The following is a 10,515-nucleotide window of genomic DNA, read 5'->3' as shown; positions in this document are numbered from 1 at the left end:
GTTAAATGGATCCCCCCCGGCGACGCCCGACGATATAATATATTCTATTTTCATGTATATATATATATATGAGTAAGGAAGGCTAAGAAAGCACGGTGCTTGCCCAAGGGCACTTATATGTACAGGTCACTCTCCTATTCTATGATATGGCCTATGTTCCCGTACAGTTACTACTCATACACGAGTCACGGTTTTACACGTGATATGCCTCGTATGTCTGATATACTCTCCTTACATGATGTGCTCTACTGATTCTTACTATGTTGTTATGTTCGTGTCTTACATCCTAGAATACCTTATTAAATGTGACCCGCAACTTTGGGGCTGCGTTCATGCCGCGCAGGTACTCCCAGATGGATAGCAGCCAGCATAAAGATGTTTCAGCAAAGTTGGCAAGCTCCAATTGCTCTGGAGTGTCGCCGAGTTAACGTGCTACGCTATGATGTCTTGTCCGTAATTAGAGACTTTGCAGACAGAGTTGTGAGTTATGGGAGCCAGTTTGTATAATGATACGAGCCTTGTACAGCTATATACTTTATTTAATTTAAAAGCACAAAAGAGTTTTATTGTGCATGAGTAATCCTATTAGATATGCTTGCTTAAAGGGTTTAAAAAAAAAAATTTCAGCACGTGGTAATGGTCAGCGGGTTCGCTCGGCTTCGGTTCTGGGGGTCGGGTGCCCGTCACGCACGAGTCAAGATTAGGGTGTGACAAAGTGGTATCGGAAGGGGGGGGGGGGCTTTATCCATATGGATTCCCAAAGCTCGAGCACGATTGTGACTCGGCGTATATGTGCAACCATTTCAATGTCCTCTTGCCAAATCTTGACCAATTTCTTATTTCCTTGAGTGTTCCACCATGTTTTTGCTTACCTTTAACTTTTATTTTCTCAAGCTAGCTTCATCTTTTTCTTACATTTAGCTTTCATTTTCTCAAGCTAACTGCAGGGTCTGCTCTTCGATTCTCGGCGGCGAAGCCGTCCCTCTTGTGTTGCTTTTGGAGAAGGTTGAGCAATAATTGGACTTCTTGTTTTTGTTCTTTGGTTCTGCATTTGGAGAAGGTTGAGCAACGATTGGACTTACGTAAATGATTGGTCCACGCTTGGAGAAGGTTGAACAACGAGTTGGACTTATTGTACGTATTCTTCAGTTACCGCTTGGAGCATGTTGAACAATAGTTAGAGTTACTATTTCTCATTGTTTTCCCATCATAGCATGTTCGATAGAGAATTGCTGTGGAGGTACAGGGTGTTCTACAATCACCTATTCTTCCGGCTTTGCATTCTATACTGTACTCACCACTTCTTCTTTGGTTGTTGCTTTGTCTCGAAATTTGTGGGTTTTTAGGCTTACGACTTCCACTCACATGTACACTAACCCAGGCAACAATCTTGGCAAAAGAGCGACTTATTCATAATCCCTACTTGGTATCTATAGCTTTTTGTTGGATCTTCAATCATTCCTGTCATAGGGTAGTGGAATAGATACATGTCAATGTCAATCGGCATTCATGCATATGATATCCTATCCCTTTTATGATGTTAGTTTATCCGTGCATATAGGTTTACCAATTCAGCTGCAATCATTACCAAATTCTCGGGGTCCCAAAGGCGGAACAAGGAGGTTAGAAATGTAACCCAAATCACGGCGCGAATATAGGTTCGGTTGGTAGTTAAAAATCAGGTTTCCATTATTGTAGGATCATAGGTCTATGATTGAAAGTGATTGACCCTTCGCCTTTTAAGTACCTTGGCTTTCTCCCTCACAATCGGAAATGAATATATAATACCCATCATCATAGAGATATACTTGTGGAGTGGACACAAAGTTCCATATCCCGTATATAAAGCGAAGAATTTCTTTGAACTTGGGATTACCACATATTATGTATCCTACTAATGCCTTTCCGTTTAGCGGTTTGCTCTCTAACCCACTAGGGTTTAGTTTGCTTACCTTGACTCCATCATTGAAGATTATGGATAATAGTTCGGTGTTAATCCTTGTCGTAGAGAACGATTTCCACTTCCGTCTATAGAAGGTTTTGCCCCCTCGAAGATGCAAAGTATGTTAATTTCTTTGCGCTGCCAAATCCCGATCTAGTGGTGTTGCACTTTCCTTTTATGACGGAGGATTTTGATTCTGCGGCGGAAGGTTTGCTCCAACACCACGGCGAAGGTGGCTTATAAGCCTGAGTAGTTGGCAATCTGCAGCAACCTTCGGTCTTCCCGGAATACGCTGGGTGCACTCCCTCTCCCCACTAGCTGAGCTAATCGCTTAGGGGCTAGGGTGCACGATTCCATCGGGCGAGGTAACTTTTCTTTCCTCTTGCGTAGCGTCCTCCTCGGAGGTGGTGGAGTTGATTTTTCCCGGCGGAGGTACGCTTCCCTCCTTTTGGTCATCATCCTTCGGTGCACTTTAGCGAAGCCTTGCTAACATGTGCCTTCAAAGTAATTTTGCTATTCAATTTCTATGGAATAAAACATCTCTTGTTGGAGTCCATTTGAAGCCAAGTAAGTTTTTGTTGTCATTGGAAAAACAATAAGTCCCGCTCCTATTAACACGAGAGATGAAAGTGGAATAAAAGCATGATCCACTGCATATTCAAGTCCACAAACTGCACCATTGTCAACTTGGCTCAAAGATACATCATCCTTCTAAAATCACTGAGTTAAGACTTATCTCTTGTTATATACCTTACTATATAATATCATCACAAAAATAATAGTAACCAAGACTTTAGAAAGTGATGAATTTGCTTGTGGATAGTTGTAAATATGACTTTGTGCCAGAAGGATTATTACTCATGATAATATCATATTGAGTCATGAACTACTGAAAGAATATGGAAAAAAATGGCTTTTTCCTAGGAATCTATTTAAGATAGATATGAGGAAAGCCTACGACTCTATGGAATCAAGGTGTCTTACAGTTCCTTAAGGTGTTTGTTAGTTGGGTAATGTGTTGTGTGAAGACGGTTTCATACTCCATCATTGTTAATGAAAAACCTTCAGCACCATTTCAAAAAAAAAAAAAAAAAAAAAAAAAGAGAGAGAGAGAGACTGTGATTCTATGTGTTCCTTTTGGTGGTAGTAATGGAATGCCTAATAGGCAATTGAAAGACTCTAAGGGGCTCGTTTGGTTTGGGAACGAGTTATTCGGGATTAGTTATCCTAAAGTGTCATCCACCTTCAATATGGGATAAAAATAACACTATAGATGCAGGATAACTAATTTGAATTAGTTATTCGGAATCTAATTTTATCCCAACCAAGCATGAACTACTCTTTAGTTATTTAAAGGTTCCCAATTTCCCATTAGCACTAAAGTATGTCTATTAATTTCACTCCTTAAATGATAAAATGCTTGACAAGGTCCACTCTCACGTCTCTATATAAGTGTACTTACTATATTTGCTGGCAAACTGCAGTTCACTAGAAGTGTCCTATTCTCCATCTAAGTATTCAGATTCCAAAAGTGTTTGTATTGCGTAAAAAAACTAATTCAATAAATTAAGTTTATATGCAGAAGCTTTTTATGGACAGATGATGTTGAAATTAATATGAAAAAAAAAAAACTTTACTGCCTTGGTTTAGACCGTGTCCGAACACAAAATAATAATGTCCAAATTAAGCTAAAAAACAAATATCTACACCTCAATAAAAAAAATACGCCCTATCCAATACACGGTTATTTTTTTGGTACATTGTAAAACACTAAATTAGAAAGGTAGTTTACAATCTTTTTAATACTCCCTCCGTCCCATAATAAGGGTTACCTTAGCTAAAAAACGCATATCAAGAAAGCAATAATGCAATGTGAAGTTTACCAAATTATCCCTATATATTAAAAACAAATTACTTTTACCTTTTGATTAGAGCATGCACTTTTTTCACATTGGAAATCCAACAATATCAAGTTACTATGTGGGTTTTTCAATCATCATTTAGATGTTATTTTATTGTCTAAGGGTAGAATTGGAAAAACTAGTCAATTCATGTCTTGGTTTCTTAAGGTGACAGCTTATTATGGAATAATTTTTTTTTTGGTAAATACACTTACTATGAGACGGGGGGAGTAACACCGTAATGCATGGGTTATCGCCTTGTTATAAAAATAACATGAAAAATCCTCGCATTTTTAATGGCCTTCCTTACCTAGCTCACATTGAAATTCTCATTACCATTGCGTTGTAACTATGAGTGCCTCAATTTTGATTATAAATTCAAGTATCAATGACAAAGAAGTGCAAGCTATAGCTACCATCTTCTTTCAGGAAAAAAAAAGAACAAAAAACAAATCACTTCTTGCTGCCAAAAAAAAAAAAAAAAGATCTAATTAACCTATCAAGATGAATTATTCCTACATCAAAACATTTTTTCTATTATTCATCTTGTTCATAAATATTTTACAAGTAAAAAGCAGCAAGTTTAGTGATTTTTTTGCAGGCACAAAATACTATATTCAAGTTGTGAATAACCTTCCTCCAAATTCAATCTTGAAAGTTCATTGTGCTTCTAAACAAACTGATATTGGATTCCATGACATTGTTAACAATGACCAGATTCAATGGGCATTTCGTGAGACAATATTCAGTAACACAATTTTTTTTTGTCACTTTTGGTGGTGGGGTCAAAAAGACAAAGCTTTTGAAGTGTTCAATACTCCTTACAATGGATGTATTAAGTGGTCGTTTGGTTCATGGTATAAGAGAAGTTATCATTAATTTTATCTGGCGTTTGGTATAAGGTATAAAATAATCCGGAATAAATTTATACCTTGCACCAAACGTGGTATAAAAATTAAGCGGCTGAATAGCCCACCTATACCTTCTTAACCCACTTATCTTTTGGGATTATTTTATACCATCTTTTAGATGGTATAAAATAATCCTTGTATGGGATAAATTAGTCCCGGGATTATAATCCGGGACTATTTCGACCAGCAACCAAACGACCACTAAAGGTTCACAAATTGATGCTCGCACTCATATATGCAAATGGATAGTGAAGGAAGATGGATTTTATCTGCAAGGTGATCCAGCAATTAATTCGCATATTTATAATATTACCACTTGGTGATTCAAAAGTGGTTAATTATTCGCTCCGATCCCAAAATTATGCAGGACTAAGGAGTAGTAATGATTGTTCTATTTTGAGTTTTGTTACCGAATATGGTAACCAAATCATAGGAGAGATACTAGAAATCATAGAAAAGATACTAGGATATCTCCGAATATCTCCTTTTAATTACTTTGATTTATTCCCTTTTGTAGGACTCCTTGAATGTATAAATACCTTGTACATTCATGAATGAATGGTAAAACAAGTTCTTCCATTTGATATTCGATTTCATAGTATCGAGCCTATAGGCTCGTCCGTATTCGTTTTGGTCCGTTTGAGAAAAGATAAAAAAAAGGATCAATTTGTTAACTAGTGAAAGAAGCTTGGATTTTGAATCGATCACTATAAAGTGGTCACTGTGCGTCACCTCCACTATAGGAGGAGGTGCAACGAGCTTTCTGTCCGGACCGATCTTCTCGAACCGTGGGTGTGAAGTGAGTGGCCTTCACACGCCACATGTATCTTTTCGCGCCGATCTTGCTTCGGCGATTGGATTTCCGATGTTTTTCGGTCAATTCCGACGAATCCCAAGTTTGATCACGGTGTTAAAACACTCTTTGGAGAATTTGTGTGCAACTTCTAGGTTCATTTTCAATGTGGTGTGCTTCTACGATTGTTGGCTTTTGGTTGGGATCGAATTCTTGCTATTATTAACCATTAGTTTTGAGTTAAAAGCTGTGCAGCAAGAGAAGATGAAAAATTAGCATCAAAAACACCAATCTTTTCATCAGGTGAAAAGCGAACCAACTCATTTAGCTTTGCTAATATCTCCAGCGGCTTGCCACTTCCATGCGGTAAAGAGTAGTCCAACATATCGACAACAAAAATTAAATAAAGGGACCAAAAAAATAGTTCTACAACTACATAAGGATCGAATGTATGATTTTTCATAAGTTGATCAAATAAATCGACCAACCTACTGTAACAACACAAGTCATTGGTAGCATTTGGAGCCTATCAAATATTAAAGAGTAGTAGCTAGTGATTGTGATTCAAACGTTTGAATAAACTAATGTTGGATATATTAAGTGTTTAATAACTATTCATCTTTGACTCAAATAGTACTCAATATACCACCAGTTCATCTATCTAGCACTCAAATTTTTATGTGTATAACCAAGCAGTGTTCTCCTTTAGTTCTGATTATTTCCTTAGATGTCCTGAAGCCAATCAAATAAAAAATGAATTGAAGCAAATGGTTTTGTGTACCTTGTAATCGTCGTGTTTCTTGAAGAACATTTTCCATAGGAATAACTGAATGGAGTAATTCCAGTTCCAATGGCAAGCTGAGAGACAAATTGAAATTATAAAAAAATGCATATCCAAATTGAAAGGCAGCAAAAGTGTGTTAGATGACAATAATGTAGCTAAAATAAAATTTACCATTTTAATGGCGGCATTTGAATTTTTTTGTCATGAGCGTTTCTTTATCGACAGCTGTAGTAATCTTGAACTCTGCTCCAGGCTTCAAGTCAGCTGAAATATGTAACATTTGTAGCTACATTAGTAAGCAAGAGCAAGAATGTTTTTGTACTATGCATGAGGAAGAGTGGTTTTAACTTAATCTGTACCGGAAAACTAAGATAAGCGCAGACTAATCTTACATCATTTAGAGAATTAGGGAGTCGTTCATTATGCATAAGAAGTTTGAGCAAAGTCCTTTAATTTCTTCCCCTTTGTCATTGGTGTACACAAGCCTTCTGACGCACGAAGAAATGTTTATGAAATCTCAAATTTAGACATCTAACTTGTGATCCCTTAAACAACTATGACTATGCTTGGAGTATATATAATATATCACCTATAGTTGTTGGTAGAATTGATAAGTGTCAATATTAATCACAATCTAGGCAAATGATTATCAATCTATTAAGAGTGATCTGTAATAGGTGAAATTTTTCTTCGAATAATTAGGAATTAAAAGCTTATGGTTTTGGAGTTAGCGAAGTCACCAAGGGCACTGTTAGCATGGTATGGAGTACAATCTGTGCTTGTTAGGCTTCCCCATTGGCATCTTCACCATCAGCAATCACAGCAATGGATTCACCTTCTCTATATGGGACCTGATCAACACAACAAAAATAGTTTAGCTCAAACAAAACTTTAACAGTTTATAGTATAAACGAGAAAGGCCAATTATTTTTAAGATTAAGTGATATGTTGTCAATGCTAAGACCATGTGCCGAGTTTCTTTTTTGCATAATTCCATTCTTCTATTGGTTCTCATCTAATCAATTTGCAATAAGTCACAAAATAGGGGAGATGTCTATCTGACGTCAAGGTATGTGTGAACGAATGACTGCATCTTCCACAATAGAACCGATTACAAAGACCTACAGTCACTTTCGAGAGAGCAAAAAATGAGATGGATAACTGGATAACTACATAAGCACACTCTAATAAAGAAGAATTTGGCTATTTGTCAAGAATTTCTCGGATAATCCACCGTATTCAACAATATAACCAAGACAATTACTATCTTGATTGAACAGCGGACCGGGTTCGATAACTTCACCCCAGCCGTTTTGTTGATACTTTATCCATGTTGATGAATTCTTTGAACATGTCAACTACGTCAAGGACCGAAATGATTTAGATCAACATTATAGCGGAACAAAAGCAGTTGGCACCCTTTAATTTAAAAAGCAAGAAACGATTGCATGTGTAATTCCAAATTGATATCCTTGATGCAAGAACTACTCATTTGAATTCATGTAAGTCAACATAGCAATATCATTTTATCTAGAAATTAAAAAAATACTCTCTTCATGGTAATCATGACATTGAAAGTAATACTTGCATCCGATCTGTAAATTTAATCACATCACGATCATATGCCACGAAATAAATAGGAAAATTCAACACCATAACATTTCGAATTCTTCATTTAAATAGAGACATTATATCTTTACTAATAAAACTCAATTATAACTACTATGTCATACCTAGCAACAATCACGGAAAAGTGAAGTGATGTTTGCTAATCCATCTTTCCACAACTATACAATTTAAATGAAGTGGTTGACTATGCAAATATAGATAGATAATTTATCAAATAACAGTATCATCCAGTGACTGGAATATCATTTAAGCTGTAACATAGTATATCAAAGTAACATAGTATATCAAAGTAGATTAAATGTCGAAAAATATTTACCTCAATCAACTTTATGTTCGTCTTGAGGATGCACAACTAAATTTTGCATATGTACAACGAACTTCTTTTTCTTTCTAGTTGATACTTATTCAATGAAAATTTCTACCCTCTAAATGCGAAAACTTCTTTATACACTACATTTGTAGCTTCGTTTGTTATTTTTCCATCTTCATCATAACATAAGATCTTCAACCCTTTTCTATTTGTTACCGAGAAAATGCAACATACGATTTGTCCATGAGTAAACACCGGCTTCTTCAAAAATAATCCCACATTACACAATGATTGACCTTGGCTTTTATTGATGGTCATGGAAAAATATACAATGACTGGAAATTGCCTTCTTTGGAACTTATAAGGAATTCTTGCATCGGATGGAGTAAGTGTCATTCTTGGGATAAAACTTTGTCTCCGGCCATTTTCCCGATAATACTTTGGCTTCAATTGCCCGATTTCCAAGTCTTGTGATTATCGATCTTGTGCCATTACACAATCCGCCGATTGATCTATATTTCTTAACAACATGACGAGAACACCTACCTTCAAAGTGATGGAGTGATTTGGAATACACGAACATTTAATACTATTTAGGAATTCGGTGTATGTACATGCTCCAAAATGCATTATTAGACATGCGAATCCGAACTTAAATATGATTTATCCACGACTATGGTTGAGGGAAACCATGTAATCATTCACCGATACCACCGTTACGAAGAGTCGGAGCAAGAATTGCTCTTTCTTGAAGGTATTTTATATCGATGGAATACATCAAGTAATCGGAATATGTACTTTCTACAATTCCGGATATCGGATCATCACAATTATGTATGAGAAGATCATCAGAATTTCTATTTTCTCAATGCCATCAATGGAACATCCAATCTTTCCATCACCTATTGCCAAAATCCAATCAGAAAAACTGTTTTAAATCATCCAAATCTGCACCGATAGACTTCCTTGCAATCTCATATTCTTTATTAGCTTTAAAACTTCGATATTGGGGCCACAAATCTGAAGAATTTAGAGTTGCATTAACAATCTCTTGCCTAGTACCTTTTGTAATTACTGCAAGATTTGTCTCAAGTCACCTCCAAGTACTATTGTTTTACCTCCAAATGGTCGATCTAAATTTGATGGATCTTTAAATCTTAGAATATCTCTAAGAGTTCGATCGAAACTTCAAAACACGATATCTATGCATCATTGGTGCCTCATCCCAGATGATCAACTTTGCCTTAACAATCAACTTTGCCAAAGAACTACCTTGTTTTATATTGCATGTTGAATCTTCAGTTGGATTTAAAGGAATCGCAAATCTCAAATGAGCAGTTCGACCTCCTGGTAACAAAAGAGACGCAATACCACTTAAAGCAACATTTATCACTATATCACCTTTAGATCGTACGCTAGAAGACAATGTTTTCCATATAAATGTTTTTCCGGTTCCACCGCGACCATCTAAAAAGAATAACCCCCCTCTCTATCGGTTCACTGAGATGATTTTATCATACACACTGTTGTTCGAGTGGTAATTTTCATCGCTAATTGTTGATGTTCCTGTGTCAAAGAGCATTTGTTATAGCGCAATTCCTCATTAATTAGTCCGTTGGCACCATCAACGTCTTCCTCGGCCGTAATCTGTCTCTTGCAACAACAACAACAACAACAACAAGCCCAGTATAATCCCACTATGTGGGGTATAGGGAGGGTAGAGTACGCAGACCTAACCCCCACCTTGACGGTAGGGGCGGTACGTTTCGAAAGACCCTCGGCTCGAGAGGAGAAGAGAGGAAGATAAGAGGAAAACAAGACAAAAGGTCGGATAGAGCCAAGCATATCGAAAACAATATGATAACACAAATACCAAAAGCGAAAAGTCATGGTAGACCGGTCAGGCATAAAGGAGCATTAACTACTATATATAAATAAAATAATCAAAGTACCAACGGCCCAACAACTATAAGCAGCAATCAGATGCATAAACCAAAGGTAATAAACAAATGAGCGAAACTGCAACTACTAAGGTGAAAGGGTAAGCCACCTAGCCTTCTATCCTAATGCGGGTCCTCCACGACCTCCTATCTGGTCATGTCCTCGGTGGCTGAAAGCGTGCCATATCTTCGTCTAATCACCTCTCCCAATACTTCTTCGGCCTTCCTTTACCTCGAAACCATCCATAGCCAACCTCTCACACCTCCGCCCCGCAAATCTTTGTCTCTCCTCTTCACATGCCCAA

General features: G+C 36.9%; 2 long non-coding RNA genes across 3 annotated transcripts; one reads left to right on the top strand and one right to left on the bottom strand.

Moving 5' to 3' along the window:
• Nucleotides 1-6,077: 6,077 nt before the first annotated feature.
• LOC132043130 (uncharacterized) lies at nucleotides 6,078-8,389 on the bottom strand. Of its 2 annotated transcripts, XR_009411677.1 has the most exons (4): nucleotides 8,277-8,378; nucleotides 8,065-8,144; nucleotides 7,072-7,182; nucleotides 6,078-6,405 (listed from the first exon to the last, which is right to left on the bottom strand). It is a non-coding gene; the product is annotated as an uncharacterized LOC132043130 (long non-coding RNA). The 2 variants fall into 2 exon arrangements; XR_009411676.1 differs by lacking the exon at nucleotides 6,078-6,405 and having other exon boundaries at nucleotides 7,049-7,182; nucleotides 8,277-8,389.
• LOC132043131 (uncharacterized) lies at nucleotides 6,495-7,243 on the top strand. Its single transcript, XR_009411678.1, has 2 exons — nucleotides 6,495-6,590; nucleotides 7,044-7,243. It is a non-coding gene; the product is annotated as an uncharacterized LOC132043131 (long non-coding RNA).
• Nucleotides 8,390-10,515: the final 2,126 nt, after the last annotated feature.

Source organism: Lycium ferocissimum, unplaced genomic scaffold (genome assembly GCF_029784015.1).
Source record: "Lycium ferocissimum isolate CSIRO_LF1 unplaced genomic scaffold, AGI_CSIRO_Lferr_CH_V1 ctg21469, whole genome shotgun sequence".
In the NCBI taxonomy this organism is placed as follows: Eukaryota; Viridiplantae; Streptophyta; class Magnoliopsida; order Solanales; family Solanaceae; genus Lycium; species Lycium ferocissimum.
This window is presented reverse-complemented; position numbering and strand designations above follow the sequence as displayed.